The sequence below is a fragment of the Coturnix japonica genome, chromosome Z, assembly GCF_001577835.2.
Source record: "Coturnix japonica isolate 7356 chromosome Z, Coturnix japonica 2.1, whole genome shotgun sequence".
In the NCBI taxonomy this organism is placed as follows: Eukaryota; Metazoa; Chordata; class Aves; order Galliformes; family Phasianidae; genus Coturnix; species Coturnix japonica.
The window spans coordinates 11,495,355-11,511,655 of NC_029547.1; positions in this window are offsets into that span (position 1 = coordinate 11,495,355).

Here is a 16,301-nt window from a genome sequence, read left to right on the forward strand (position 1 = left end):
AGCTTCAAATTTTGTAAATAGTTATAACAACTAAAATCACACTTTCAGTTCTGAGTAATATCATCTCTCTTTTGCCAATGAATTAATATTAGAAAAATGTTTGTTGTGCTGTACTGCTAATGGTGTTGGTCTTTACCATCTCTGCCAAAATGAAAGTCATTTTACAGCTTGAGCTTCTAACCCAGAACACACTTGGTGGCCTAAACTTTCTTGAGCCAAGAAAATGTCTTCAGGATTATTTGGTTTGATTATAAGAGCAAAAGTGGATGCTTAATGTTTACCACATGATAATTTCTTAAACAATTACAAGCAAAACTGATTGGAAGCTTCTTGGGATGTGTTCCATTCTTTGTTGAAGCATGTTTTATTGAATGAGAAAGTGTTTGGAGATCTTCCACCAGAAAATGGAACCTTGAGGCTCCTTAAAGTTGAGAAATGCACTGATTTGAAGTGCCACTGACTGCCCATTTACACAACTGACATTTTTTGCTTTAATTTCTTGTCAGTCTTGAAAAACTGAAGGTAGTGGAAGAAAAGAATGAGAAGGGAGATGGTCTCTAGAAAAGTGTTTGTATTACAGTAAACTCAGCTAATTGCTCCACATTTTAAGGTATTCTATGTCAAATACTTGTGGCAAAAAATGTGAAGATCAGTTTTTACTCATTTATAGCTTTGCTCCACATGAATCATTTTTTCTATCTACACTATCATTTCAATATATTTTATTAATTATATTTTAATGTTGACTTTAGTGACTCCAAACAATGCTGTCATCAGTTGTGAAGATAAACTCTCAATTTTAGAGAGAATGATAATGTAAGGGTGCATTATAGTATAAAAGTGTAATTGAAAGTCATGTATGCTCTTACAAACAACTCTCCTCTGCTTTTTCATGTCATTATTAAACGTGACCTGAAGGATCAAGATTTCAAAGTTTAGACCTGTTCACAAAGACATTTTGGATTGCTTTGTTTTATTTTTATAGGATTATCTAACAAAGAACACAAAATATTTCCCTAGTAAATAAATGTTGGAGAGGTAATAAAGTGACTTATTTTGGGAAAAGAAGAGAAAATAAATGGTTAATTTTTCTGCCTGTGAAGATATAGGGGTAAGGCTGAATCAATCACTTTTGCCTTAACAGTCTGTCTTTGATAACTATTTTTAGTTCTATCCCATAGGCAAAGTAGATAGATAAAATGCAATTAAAACACAAATACTTTCTGCAGGTATAAGGCAAATACCAGTCCTGTGAAAACCTGTTTAGAATTGGCTGGGATTTTTGTATATATACTGTGACTGTGCAATTACCTTTTTTACTGCATTTTTATAAGGAAAATGCCTTTTTCAATAAGGGTGGTGAGGCACTGAAACAGTTTACCCAGAGAAGTGGTAGAAGATCAGGCTGAGACCTGAACACCCTGATCTGGCTGTAGATGTCCCTGTTTATTGCAGGGGAGTTGGACTAGATGACTTTTAAGAGTCCCTTCCAACTCAAATGATTCTATGATACTATGATTTAGAAAGATTAACAGGAAAATAAAGCTTTATTTAAAAAAAAAAAAAAAAAAAAAAAAAAAAGTTGAATTTCCCATCTCTTCTTATGCTTTTCTAATCAGCTTGGTTGAGAGCTACTCTTCAAGCACTGTTGTACTATTACCCCAAAGCACTTCATAGATTCATAGAATCAGAGAATTGCACAGGTTGTAAATGACCTTGAAGATCATCAAGTCCAACCACAATCTAACCATACTACCCTAACTCTAACAACCCTCAACTAAATCATGTCCATGAGAAACACATCCAAATTTCTATTAAACACATCCAGGGGTGGTGACTCAACCACCTCTCTGGGGAACCTATTCCAGGGCTTAACAACCCTTTCAGTAAAGAACTTTCTGATATCCAGCCTAATCCTACCCTGGTGCAACTTGAGTGCAACACTTCACCATTGCTACTTCACTGCTACTGCAGAACAGCAGTATACATCAACATGATGTTCAGTCAGACTGCCTTCTCAGTTGCTCATAAAGATGAATAAGTATTTCTGCTGAACATAACACCTGACTGCAATGGACAACAAATTTGGCTGATATTAAGTTCATATACCAGGTTCCAGCCCTCTCTGCCAGCATCATGTAAAAGGATACACATCTTTGCTAGTGACTTGAAAATGGAGTCTTTTGCCAAAATAAAGACATGTGATTCCTACTATTCAATGACCAGAGAAGCTCTTAGCAGGAAGGGATGTGGGTAAAGTTTTGTTTGAAAGGAGTGAAAAGGCTCCAAAGAACTGAAAAAAAAAAAAAATGGGTCAGGTTTTCTTCTGATCTTCACTAGGAGCCATTAAGAGGAATTAAAACACAGTAGAAGCAACATAGGGTTTCTGTCTGCAAGATGCTACCTGGTGATACAAAGCTGAATCTCGTTCAGGCAACCAAACTGTCCTGTGCTCTTATAAAGGTCCTGCATATGTTTTTAAGGGCAAACTGATAGGACACAGTCTTCTAACAGGCTGGAAAAATATGTAGGTTGAATGCATATGCATTATTCATCCCAAGGTCTCTGGTCAGTATCCAGCTTTGGAAATTATAGAATCATAGAATTGCTCAGGTTGGAAAAGACTATCAGGTCCAACCACAGCCGAACTGTACTAAACCAGCTCTAACAACCCTCCACTAAATCATGTCCCTGGGCACCTCATCCAGAGAGTTTTTAAACTCATCCAGGGATGGTGACTCAACCTTATGTTTATTTTCTTTATGATTAAATTTCCAGATTGCCTTTGTCTACATAAAATCCATAATGATTTTTATCTATTAATAGTTCTCAAGTAATTTTAACTTCTTTTCCATTTTTACAGCTTCACTTCTATCTCCATTTCAGTTTAATGATACAAATGTTCAGTTTTGTTTGAAGTCATATGCTATATCAATGCATGTACGTACATGCATGCAAATATGGCATGTGTATAGTATTATAATATCCTTGAAGAAGTCTGTAGTTTCCAAATTTGGACTTGAAGGATATTATCACAATTTTCAAAGACCGAATAATGAATAATAATAAATTCATAAGTAAATTTAAAGTCCAAGTATGCATGGATGAATTGTCTGTATAGGTAAAAGTCTATTCTTCATTAAAGAGGAAACAGGTGTCAGAATGGATACCCACATTTGTCAGTCTCTTGAGACACGTCAGTACACTATGATAACTCTGGCACTCTGCACACTTTTCTAGAGGTGACGCCATCTTGAGAAATTTAGTTTTGTATCTTCTGGCATTTTTCACTTAAAAAGGAAACATTTGATTCTCTAACAGTGGGAACCTCCAGCCCTAGCAGGCAATCAGACAGGAACTGTAGTATAGGAATTAGGCAGTCTGTTGGAGTATGCTGCTATAACATCAAGGCAGCTTCAGTGGCAAAAATGTAGGTTCCTATTTTTCTGTGTGTACCACTAAGTCTTCATTACTTTCCAAGAGCAGAATGAAGGAGGGAAGCCAGGGTATTTACTTCCAATGCCATCATGCTGAAGTCAGAGTCACTGAAGGAGGGACATGTTTGATAGCAATGCAAAACTGTCTATAGGGTGATGAGAATGGCTGCATAGAGTAACACTTGCCATGATTACTTTAATAGAATAATCCAGCACATTTTTTGTAGAGAACTATCACAGTATTTAAAATTAGACCTGTGGGAACTCAGTGGGGAAAAATGTGCCTGGCAAGAAACTTACATTTGTTTTGGTTTTGCTTTTTTTTTCTTTTTTTTTTTTTTCTTTTTTTTTAAGAAATAATTGTAAATCTCTTTCAACTTTGTGATGCTGAGCACAGCCACAATATAGTCCAGAGAATTCAGCTGGCAAAGAAAAATAATGCAACTAATGTCTTCTGAGCCAACTAGTCTTAATAATTTTTTGTTGTCACTGTAGAATGGATTATATGCATTAGAAGAAATGTGAGCTTTACAACCAATAACCTTCAAGCTTGTCTGCCTCTTTACATTTTTCTAGCACAAATCTGGAAGTACCTCATTTTGTGTGCCATCAGCCAAGGCAAGGTGGCCAGGGTTGAGTAGAGTTTTCTTGCTACTAAAAGAATTTTTCAAAATAATTGCCCACTTCTCCTGAGTTATTTCTGTGTTGAGCACTTTTCCATGACGAACTTTAATTCAATTACATTGCTTTAAACTATCCAAGTCTATTAAACACAGGGTCCTTGCCAAATAAGGATGCCAGTTCTGCATATGAAATAGCCTGAAAGTTTTAGTATCAGAATATCAAAGTGAATCCACAGATTTTTCAAACACAGAAAGCCACATAAAGAAGTCAGATTTCATTATAGCAGGTAGCAAGTATAGCTCATCCCATGTTTTATTTCTTTATTTATGAAGTGGGGAGGAGGATGGAATAGAAACAGACTTTGTTCAAAGCAAAAAAAAATATAACCAGGAATGGGAGGAAATCACCAAAGACCTGGGTACCTAAGCAGTGAAAATAAGTTACTGGAATAGGTTAGATGTGGGATGTGTTCATCTTCATCCAGCACAGCTGTCCACAGTGAGTATGCTTTGCACAGCCCATATGAATTTATCTTCCTAGGTATCAAGAAAAGCCTTGAATTACTTTCACAGAATCACAGAATCACAGAATTGTAGGGGTTGGAAGGGACCTCTAGAGATCATCGAGTCCAACCCCCCTGCCAAAGCAGGCTCCCTACACCATGTCACACAGGTAGGCGTCCAGGCGGGTCTTAAATATCTCCAGAGGAGGAGACTATACCACCTCCCTGGGCAGCCTGTTCCAGTGCTCCGTCACCCTCACATTCGTGCAGAACTTCCTATGCTGTACTTTCATCCCATTACTCCTAGTCCTATCCCCACGCACTACTGAAAAGAGACCAGCCTCACCACTATGGCTCCCACACCTCAGGTACTTATAAACCTGGATCAAGTCCCCTCTCAGCCTTCTTTTTTCAAGGCTAAACAGACCCAGTTCCCTAAGTCTCTCTTCATAGGGGAGATGCTCCAGAACCTTCACCATCTTAGTGGCCCTCCACTGGACTCTTTCCAAGAGATTCCTGTCTTTTTTGTACTGGGGAGCCCAGAACTGGACACAATATTCCAGATGAGGCCTCACCAGGGCAGAGTAGAGGGGGAGGATCACCTTCTTCGACCTGCTGGACACGCTCTTTTTAATACACCCCAGTATTAATCACCTTTCTAATATTCCTTTTTCCATTGCTTAAAAATTTTCAGAAATCGTTTATAAAAATCCCTGAAGAATAATATGAGAAACAATTTCACATTTATACAGCAGTAAAGGGATGCTTCTCACTCACTAAAACCCTAGCTGTGATAACTTGAGCATTTCTGACACTTAAAATATCTAATACTAGAAAGTCAAACTGAAATCTTTCTCAGCATAGCATGTAGTCTGATCAGTGAGCTGCAGGCACGCCTGTTTTCCCTTGTGGTTGCCCATAATGGCTTACAGAATTGTGGAAATGATGTTCTTTTGAAGACTTTGTTCTTGACTTCAGATCTCTGCTTTGAATCCAGTGAAACAAAATTTTGTCTTCAAGGTAGTGTTCTCTTCAGGCACAGTGTGAAAAGTATTCTTAAAATGGTATTCTTACATAAAAATAAAAACCACTGAGTGCTGAGTGCTGGTGGTAAAATATAATGCTGTATTATAAAGACGTATTCTAACAGTATTTTTAAAAAGTGGTGCTTTTTTTTTTTGGCATCTTCAGATGTATTTATGTGCATTGCAGTTAAGATTTTCATGACTCTGGAAAACCCAAAGGATGAAACAGAACCCAGAAAAACTCTTTCCATAACTTTGATCTCACACATTTCTCAGACCATGCATAGATCATTGTGTTATGAAAGTACATGAAAGTCTAGAATAAGGAAGATTACTGTAAATAACTTCAGTGTTGCTTCTTGCTCTTTTTTTCACAGTTCTAGATGAGATTAATACATTCTCAGTGCAAACTGTTGTTTCCTAACATCTGGTCTCTGATGAAGAAATCAGTTCTAGCAAGTTCTCAGAGAGCCATCACTTATGTTAGATTAGTGTTTTGTATTTAGAACATAGACACCAAAAAAAAAAAAAAAAAAAAAAAAAGAAAGAAAAAAAAAAGACAAGAATTTTAGATATATTTGTTGTATTTGTTCATGATGCTATATGCAAACATAGTCTACACCATCTCAGAATAATTTTTCACAACTTGGCCATTACTCAAGGTTCAGTAAATTTTGTTTCCTCTCTCAATTAAGTAACATATTATGACATTCACAAGAGGCAGAAGGAGTTTGCCAAAAAGCAATCAAACACTCAGTTGTAGACTTTCTCGGGCCATGTTTTGAAGGGGCGTTTCTGCTGGAGACATAGATTAGGTGTTGTTTTGACAGATCCACATCTAATATGAAAAATCTGGCTCATGGAACCACAGTGCTTGCTAGCAATGCCTAGTATGGCTTCCTAGCTGTAGATTAAAAATAGCAGGACTTGGCTTTATATATGGAAATACAAATTGCTATGATGGAGGGAAATCTTTCTGCGTTGGTGGTGTTATTTTGAATAGATTCCTTTATTAGTGGTTTTTATCACAGCACAAACCTCAAAAGGCGTTGGCCTTTTATTTTAAGAGGAGGTACTGAAATGTAAATGGTGATAATATCTGAAACTGCTGCAAGCTGTCTGCTTAGCAAAAGGTAAAACTGTATAAGCAGGGTTCTAAATGCATATGTTCACATTTCTCTTTTGGCACTTTGGCAAGTTTTCTCAGTATTCAGTCCTGAGAACCTCCAGATGACATGAAGATAAATGGGAGCTGCATTTCTGAATAACAACACTTACATGCCAAAATGTGGTAGTCCTGTCTTGACAATCTTCAGACAGAAAACTAAGGTAGATGATCTTTCAGCATTACTTGAAAAAAAAATAACTTTCCTGAAAGAAGGATTTAGCTGTGCTCAAGTAATCTGTTGCTGATATTTCATATACATAAGCCAAGCAGGAAATATTTTATATCTAGGATTTCTCTGAGTACTAGAGCCTGGAACAATATGAAATTACACTGTGTACTTTGAGAATGAATTATGTTCCCTTTAGCTATCAAAAAATGTCCAATGTAGTAAAGCTGTCTATAATTTATTTTCTCACCTCTAAAAATAACTAACTGCTACTTAATGTGAAAATTATGAAATGATTTATTGCAGATCAAAACCCTTTATGATATATTGACCTAATTAAAATATATCAACGTCCTCTAAGATGAAGGAGGTGAAAAGTATCTTTGTTTATCATAGAGAATATTGTTCAAATGCATTTTTATCAAATCTGTATTTTAAATAACTGTAGAAATGCCCTAAGATTTTGTTTGCTATTAGGATTTTCAAAATAAATATTCAGGTTGCAAAAAGAGAACTCAAACCCATCTCCTAAGTTATCATGTCATAGCCTTAAAACAAGAATGCACTGTGCAAAGTTCAGCAAGTCAAACGTTTTGTCATCATTCTATAGAAAGGACTGGGGAAGAAATACGCATATCACCCAGTTCCCGTAATCATGAAAGATCCCAGGCATGGAAAGTGACTATTTTTACCATCACTTTCCTGTTTTGTGATCTACCACCAGGTAAATTATTCAATTCTCTGAATAAACATCCTTCACATGCTTGGAGGGAAGAGATGCCAAAGACGTATTGTGTGAGAGTGCTGTACATACAGAAAGGGTAGCAAAGAGCAGCACAGGTAGGATCAAGTTAAGAGGATGCCTTAGTTACCCGAGTACATAGCAGATCTCAACAGGCTTCTGAAGGTAACTGAAGCAGATCTGAACACTCAACTATACAAAATTGCTTGCTAGATGGTTCATTCACTCCTCACTGACTCTATAAAGAGAAATGTGGTATCCACATCCTTTCTCCCACCCACTGAATTTTTTTGGGGGGAGTGGAGGGGAGAACTGCTGAATATTACTGGCTTTAAATGGCCTCCAGGGATGTTGTCAGCATCTCTGTAAAGAAACCTGATAAACATGCTTAAGGAGTTATTTTGGTGTGTAAAGGGAAATTCATTCAATTCAAACCGCAGTCTGCAAGGAAAATCTGAATTGAATGATTCTGATGTACAGTATTCTGCATAGCTGAATCCATAGACCCCAGCAGAGTTAATACAGTTAAAGCAAATAACCACAATAAAGAGAGAATAATGTAAATGATATTTTCCTTGGTATATCTTCTTAAAAGCTCCCTTTTCCTTTGTCGTATCACCATGACCATCCAAATGTTAGATTCTTAAATAAAATATTATAATATGAAAAGCTTCAATAGCTATGCCCATGATGAGAAAATAGGCATTAAAAGTAACCTCTGACTTTCTGAAAACAGTTCTTTCATTCTGTCTTAACAACCTAATAAATTATTCCCTATCAGAGAATTGCATTTTGGCTCAGAAACAGTGACCTTGCAGACCACTCTACATAAATTAAGACATAGTGTAGTTTTTAAATACAATCTTTTTCTGTGCCTAATTTATACCTCTGATCAGGAGATAACAATGCAGCCATTACAAGCAATCATGAGAGAAAAGTGGAAAATCTCTTGTTTGGTTCAAAGTGACATTAATAGTTTCTAATGTCAAATGGAGAAGGGAGTTTGGAGTTTGTGCATTGCTGCTTCTGAAAGATATCTGAATCTGGACAGAGACTCTAATATCAGAATGAGCAAGGAATATGATCTGTAGAAAAATGTGAGGTTCTTAAATGTGCACAATGAAGGATAACAATTTTTTGAGGCTAGATATGTGTGTAGTGTCTGGGCAGCAGAGGGAAGTTGTCTGAGCTGGGATATACTTTTCCTGTTGCTGTGGAGCATATCCATGTTAACTGGAGGGGAAGGGGTACCTACTGGAGTGCAGAACAGAAGAGACATTAACAACATGGACTCAAAACTTTTAAGCCTGAATGCAGTCCAAAACTTAGTGCGTTCATTCTACAAGCCGGCTGGACTGCATAAAATTATGTTATGAAAATCACCTTTTGCTCTCTCTCTAGAGTATTGACTGGTTTCTTCAATTTATTGAATTCCTCTTCATTTTCATTTTATAATCCCCAAGTTCCCATTAAACATTCTGTAAAAGATCCAACTGTGAAGGTTGTTTCCATGCAATTGTAAAGCATTTGTTCGTTATAGTGGCATTTCCGAATGTGTCACCAGTGCAGTGTTTGTGTACTGTATCACAGAATGACAGAATCATAGGGGTTGAAAGGGACCTCCAGAGATTGTCGAGTCCAACCCCCTGTCAAAGCAGGTTCCCTATACCAGGTCATACAGGTAGGTGTCCAGGCGGGTCTTGAATATCTCCAGGGAAGAAGACTGCACAACCCCCTGGACAGCCTGTTCCAGTTCTCCGTCTCCCTCACCATAAAGAAGATCTTGTGCACATTTATGCAGAACTTCCTATGCTCCAGTTTCTGTCCATTTCCCCTTGTCCTGTCTCTACACACTGCTGAAAAGAGTCTGACCTCACCACTTTGCCCCCACACCTCAGATATTTATAAACCTGGATTAGGTCCCCTCTCAGTCTTCTTTTCTCAAGGCTAAACAGACCCAGTCCACTTAGTCTTTCTTCATAGCAGAGATGCTCCAGGCTCTTCACCATCTTTGTGGTCCTCCACTGGACTCTTTCCAAGGGATTCCTGTCTTTTTTTGTACTGAGAAGCCCAGAACTGGATGCAGTGCTCCAGATGAGGCCTTACTAGGGCAGGATAGAGGGGAAGGATCATCTCCCTAGACCTGCTGGCCACACTCTTTTTAATGCACCCTGGAATGCCATTGGCCTTTTTGGCCATGAGGGCATACTGCTGGCTCATGGCCAACCTGTCATTTCCCAGGACACCCAGGTCCCTCTCTGCAGAGCTTCTGTCCAGCAGGTCATCCACCAGCCTGTACTGGTGCATACTATTATTTCTCCCTGGATGCAAGACTCTGTAGTTACTTTTGTTAAACCTCATCTAGTTCCTTACTGCCCAGCCTGTTCAGGTCTTGCTGAATGGCAGCACAGCCATCAGGTGTGTCAGCCAAATCTCCCAATTTCATATAATAGCAAACTTTCTGGGTGTGGCTATCCCCTCATCAAGGTCAGTGATGAAGATGTTGAACAAGACTGGACTCAGCATCAACCCCTGGGTGACCCTGTTAATTACAGGTCTCCAGATGGACTCCGCACCACCACTGAAGACCCTCTGTGCTCTGCCAGCCAGCCAGTTCGCAACCCACCTCACTGTCCAATCATCTATCCCACAGTTCCTCAACTTTGTTATAAGGATGTCATGGGGGACAGTATCTCTGTTCGGGTGTCCTGACAGATATGTACATTAAGACATGCTTTAGAAAAGTGAAGCTGATACCAATAAAACTCATTAAAAATATTTCTATATTTCACAGAAACCTTTTGGAGAAGCATAGGTGTCTGTTGGTATCTCCATTTGTTTTTAAGAACAGGACCTCAGATACTAGGTCTGTTAACGTCATTACTTCAGGGTGTCTCCGTCATTACGATCAGAAAACTCAGATGCTGATATTATTCCAAAACATTCTGATTTGGGATGAAGTTCTACATACTTTTTCTTGGCATCTCATGAACTCAAATGTGGTCATATTTGAGCCTGGTATTATAACACAGAGCATGGAAAAGAGTATTCGCAGATCTGAAAAGTCTGATATCCTATTTCCCAAATCACCACCCACCCCACTGCCCAAGAAAGGCAAACCAATGTACATAGATAGTCAAGAGTGAATGATTAACGGCCTCAAAAGCTACAGAAAATCCTGTATGATGAACTTGGGATTTGTTTACTCTGTCTTAAGAAAGGAGAAACAAGAGCAAAATATTTTGGTCAATTCTTGCAATTTCAAACTCATAAAAGGGCAGCTACAAATAAGTTGTTCACAGGGTTTATCATGTCTACCAGTTTGGATGGATTTCAGGCTTGGAGATTTTATGTTCTAATTTTTCATTTTGTTGTGCTCTATCACTTCTGGCATATCTCTGGAGCACACAGCTTGTTCTAAATCAAAAGGGAAAAAGGAAAAAAGGAAGTGTACAATTCTTGGATGTCATAGATATAGACTGCTTATTGCCCAAATTCCTTCATGTACAATGTGTTTCATCTTGCAGAGTAAGAGGTTATTGTGTATTATCTATGAAGACACCATTAACTTATTTTAGCTTTTAGGCTGTTATTCTAATTTAAGAAGCTGTAGGATATCAAAAGATTATTATTTTTTTCCCCCTCAGGAACAATTTAAATAGCTTATCTGGAAGAAAATGTGTTAGCAAGCTCATCCAAAGACATTCCGAGTTCTCCTCATGGCAATTAATTTGATTAAATAAAAACCAGAGAACAAGTTAGCAATTTCTAGGTCTTTTAATCAGCTAAATTGTGAAGACAATTTATTGTCTTTGGGAAAAATTATTGCTCTGTAAATGAATCTTGAATTTCAGTTTTGCAACTAAACCAAAGAGATTCCTGACTAAAATCAAAAATTCGGATTTTATTTGAATTAAGTCAGTAAAACTGTAACTAAGACATGTAAATGTGCAGTTTCTTAACAAATGAGAGAAAGTCTTATATTAAATATCTATTTGTTTATTAAAAAAAAAATAGTGGCTACTTTACACTCCATCTTGTAACCATTATTGTCAGCACATAGTTCATGCTCTCACAACTGATGTCTTCTCTCTCAGATAAAATCAAGTAAGCTGAGTGAACTAAGCCTGTGAAGATTGCATTGTATCAGTGAAGAGAGCACGGAAAACACAGAGAAGAAGAAATAGGCAAATGTCTTCCTATGGTGGAAGTACCTACTCCTGTTTAGTCTATTCAACCTGTAATTCACAAATTCTCTGGAATTGTTACATTGCACTAAGTCCTTGCATAGAAGTATCAGTAAATAGAGTGATATGACATCTGTTCCTAGTTGGATAACGACCCATTCTGGCTCTTCAACTGTCACTTCCCACATCTGTTCCTAACTATGTTTTGAGAATGAACAGGCCCTAAATACTAGTTCTTAGTTATAAGTAGTATGTTAGAATATTGAGATAGGCATCATAGTTTGTTTGACTCCCTTATGATTCAGAAGTTTTAAACCAGTGCGAATTTATACTGATAACAACCATCTTTTAAAAAACTGTTTTTATAAAACCCTTCTGCCACCCACCCTCTACCAAACCAAATCAAGTTCTTTATGTTTGAGCTCATATGTTATGCCAGGCTTTTGTCCAATATAAATTCAAGTTAGAAGCCTTTAGTAAGGAGATTAATAACAAACACTGACAGAAGTACATTATCATTATAATTAACTCTCATGCATTATATGACATCAAAAGGAATACCTGGATTCTTCAACAGAGGCTTTGTTTAGGATACAGTTATAATATATGTGTTTAGTATAATCTTTTATCACTCCTCAAGAATACTACATTGGCTTTGGACAAATATTTGGCAGGATATTTTATTGGTTTAAGCGCATGCACAACTGACATAAATTACTGTAATAAATGTTCCATCATTTCCCCTTTGGGTACAGGGTAAAGAACCAATATCTGTGTTGCATTATATTAAAAAGTTGGATGACTACAAATGAATGTTGGAAGAGTTCACAGTACAGGTAAAATGACCTTCAGTACTGTGCTGGTTTGCATATAGCTTTAGTGCAATGATTACTATGCTAGAACTACAACAAAGAGTTCCTCATTTCTTCTGCTCCAAAATTACTGATCATGATACAGCATATTAAACATTCATGGAGATCTGCTTAGTTCTCTGGACTTGCCTCATCTTCCTATTGACAGTCAAGCTAAGGAGTTGGCTCACTGACTTCAGCTTAGCCTTGAAGTAGGACAGGATATCCACAGAGCTCAGACAATTTTTAAACTATAGATATTCAATAAAATGGTTTTGAAAAAGACAGGAGAAATCAAGGAAACAAGTGAAAGTGGATAAGGAATAAGCTGATGTTTGGCTGATGTGAACATAGCTCTAATCATAGGTGGAAGTGATTTTAGGAAAGGAATTGGTGAAACTGTAATTGGTGTGACCATGTAGTAGGTACTGTGAAAGCAAATGTGAAGTGGCTTAAATCTGAGTATACAATTATCAGCCACTCCTGCAACACATCAGGAAAATACATACTCCCCTAGCCCACAACCAACATTTTATCTGCATTTCATTTATGAAGACTGTTGCAAAGGAAATTATATTTCAAGAAGAATTTTGACCGAATTAAAAAAAAAAAAAAAAAAAAAAAAAAAAAAAAAAAAGTAATTAGAATAAAACTTGACTAGATTCCCTCACATTTAAGACACATTTGATTTCTCGGCCATTGGCTTGGTTATTTCCTTGGTGAAGAACTTAAATGCAAGACTAGATATGCATGTTGAAAATGGTAAACACATGTGTCATGGATTTGTGGTGTTGCTGTCAATATTCTACATCATAACATCATGTGCAGTATGAATCATTAACTGAGGGTATAAATAGTGGAATTGTGTACAAAGGAAAAAGGGTTAAAGAGAAAGTAAGTTTATGTTTATAACTGAACGATACGGATTGCTAAGGGAAAGTTATATGATACTAAGTGTGTTTGAATGGGCCAAACTGTTTTGATGGTATAAGAAAGTGTAATTGAGGGTATGTGGAAGTGTAATTGAAGGTATGTGGAAGTGTAATTGAGGGTATGTGGAAGTGTGAAGGGTTCATGCTCCAGTTCCGTGGAATGGCAGTGTCCCAAGTACTCAGCTCTCAGAGGAAAACTACATGTCCCAGAGGATGCTGAGGCCAGAGATGAGCCACCTGAGGAGGACATATATAATCTTGCTCCCAGGCTGGAACACTCTCTTCTTCTCTCACTCTCTCTGCATTCCAGCTCTGTCGTCTCTGCATTCCAGCCCTGTCACCTAGAGTTCACAGTAGGCCTCCCGGTTTTTGGGGACTTTCTCTCTCTCTCTCTCTCTCTCTCTTGTTTGATTTATTAACCTCAATTATATTGTATTATATTGTGTTCAGTTTTGGACTGCTCAGTATAAGTAAGATGTCAAGAACCTGGAGTATGTTCAGAGAAGGGCAACAAAGCTGGTGAGGGCTCTGGAGCACAAGTCTTATGAGGAGTGGCTGAGGGAGATGGCATTGTTTATTCTGGAGAAGAGGCTCTGGGAATACCTTATCCTTTCTACAACTGCCTAAGAGAGGTTGTGGTGACGTGGGATTGGGCCTCTTCTCCCATGTAACTAGAAATTGGAAGGTCTTCAAGTTGCACCAGGCAAGATTCAGGATGAACATTAGGAAATACTTCTTCACTGAGAGTGGTCAGGTGCTGAAATGGGTTGCCCAGGGAGGTGGTGGAGTCATCACATCTGGAGGTGTTCAAGCAGTGTTTAGGTGCTGCACTGAGGGGCATGGTTTAGCAGGAAATATTGCTGGTAGGTGGATGTTTAGGCTGGATAATCATAGAGATCTTTCCAACCTTAGTGATTCTGTGATTCAGTGCTTCAAAGCAAAGTGTTCAGCCATCTCAGCAGCTGTTCTATTGTTTTTTAGCACTTGCATTAAATTTAAATGCTTCTTTTTATTTCATACAATGAAAGTTGTGGATTTCAGAAGTTAAGAAAATATTAAAAAAAAGTTATATTTTTCCAAATTAAAACAAGTGATTTAAAGCATGATATACAAAAGCAGCAATTTACCAGTGCAGAAGATCATGACTGTAATACACTTTCTGAATCCCCCAAACAGAAGAAAACAGTAGTTGCAGAGTGCTTATATTAGCATTACTTGAAATCCCAGAAAAGTGTGCCATTTAAACCATCCAAAGATTTAGTTTCAGCCTCAAAGCTAGTGAGAATAGGGAGAATAGGAGAACATGCTGCATTCCTATTCAGGCTTTGCTCTTCAAAAATACTGTGAACAAACTTCAGACTCCCGAAGAAATCATCCCTGCTTCATCTGAGTTACAAAGATCTGGTATATTAGGTAAACATGGAAGCAGAATTGCTTAAAGTAGGTAAGATAGGACTCAGAGAAAATGGGAGTGTACTTAAATATGTAGAAGACTGGTATGGGGAACATGGTTAGATGTGATAAGTCTAGCATATCAAAGGAATTTCAGACTGTGCATTGGGAGAAACTTCTGAAGAACAGAGCAAAGAAGTGGAGAACTTTTAGTGGAGAGATTGCAGAGATTCTGTGATTGAGGTTTTGTAAGAATGGGCTAGACAAATATTGGCTGCAGATGTGCAGCCAAGTGTTCTGAACAGGATCTGATGATGTCTGCAGGACCTTTTCTTTCCTTTTTTCCATCCATAATTATGTGCTTCCAAACTCCACACTTCTCCCTGTTCTCTTGAATGTCAATCCACTCTTGTATGTCTTTTCACCTTGTGTGTTGCTCAGTAGTAGACATGCAGTAGGTCTTAAATTAATCCCATTTTGAAACTTAAATAGTTGTGGGTTTTTTTTATTCCTAAATGTTACTTTACTCTGACTTTATAATGGAGTACAATTATGTCAGCCCACTGAAAAAATAATGCTAAGTAGACGAACACAGGTCTCACAAGCATAGCAAAGAACAGTCACCTCCATCCTTGAACCTTGAATTGATTTATGAAAATGCTATAAAAACTATTGTGGCACCAGTTTGAAATAAGCAGCTTGTTGAGAAACATGATTAACTTCATCAAATTTTTAATCGTAATCTTAATGTGTACCTGAAGGAGTGTGGATGTGCCAGGAAAACCAAGAACTCACTTTGTGATGTTTCATTATGTCTTGTGTGAGAGGACTGTCATTCATTTTGAAATATCTTCTCAATCATCCACCTAGCACAGGTTCATTACATCCTTCTCTAAATAGGACAACTAAAGCTATCTGATACATGTGGCCTCATTAGTGAGTTGTTCAAAGCCCTCCCGGCTCCCTGTCTTTACTGGGTCTTTTCTGAGGCAGACCACATCACAGCTGTCTTTTTTTCCAACTGCCTTATAGGAGTGGCTTCTGCTAATCTTGAGGCTGACTAATACACTGAGGCCCTTCCCCTTTTCAGTTCTCAGTGTACATCTTCAGTCTCCTAGAACAGAAGATAAAGTTTGATCGGAGACAGATTTTGATGCAGAGGTTGGTTTTAAAATGCACATGAAAGAAAATTTATCTGAATATTGGAAGACTGAAGATATGAGACAGCAGAGTAAATCAAAGCTTAAGGTTGCTCTATGAGGAACTGGGAAAAGA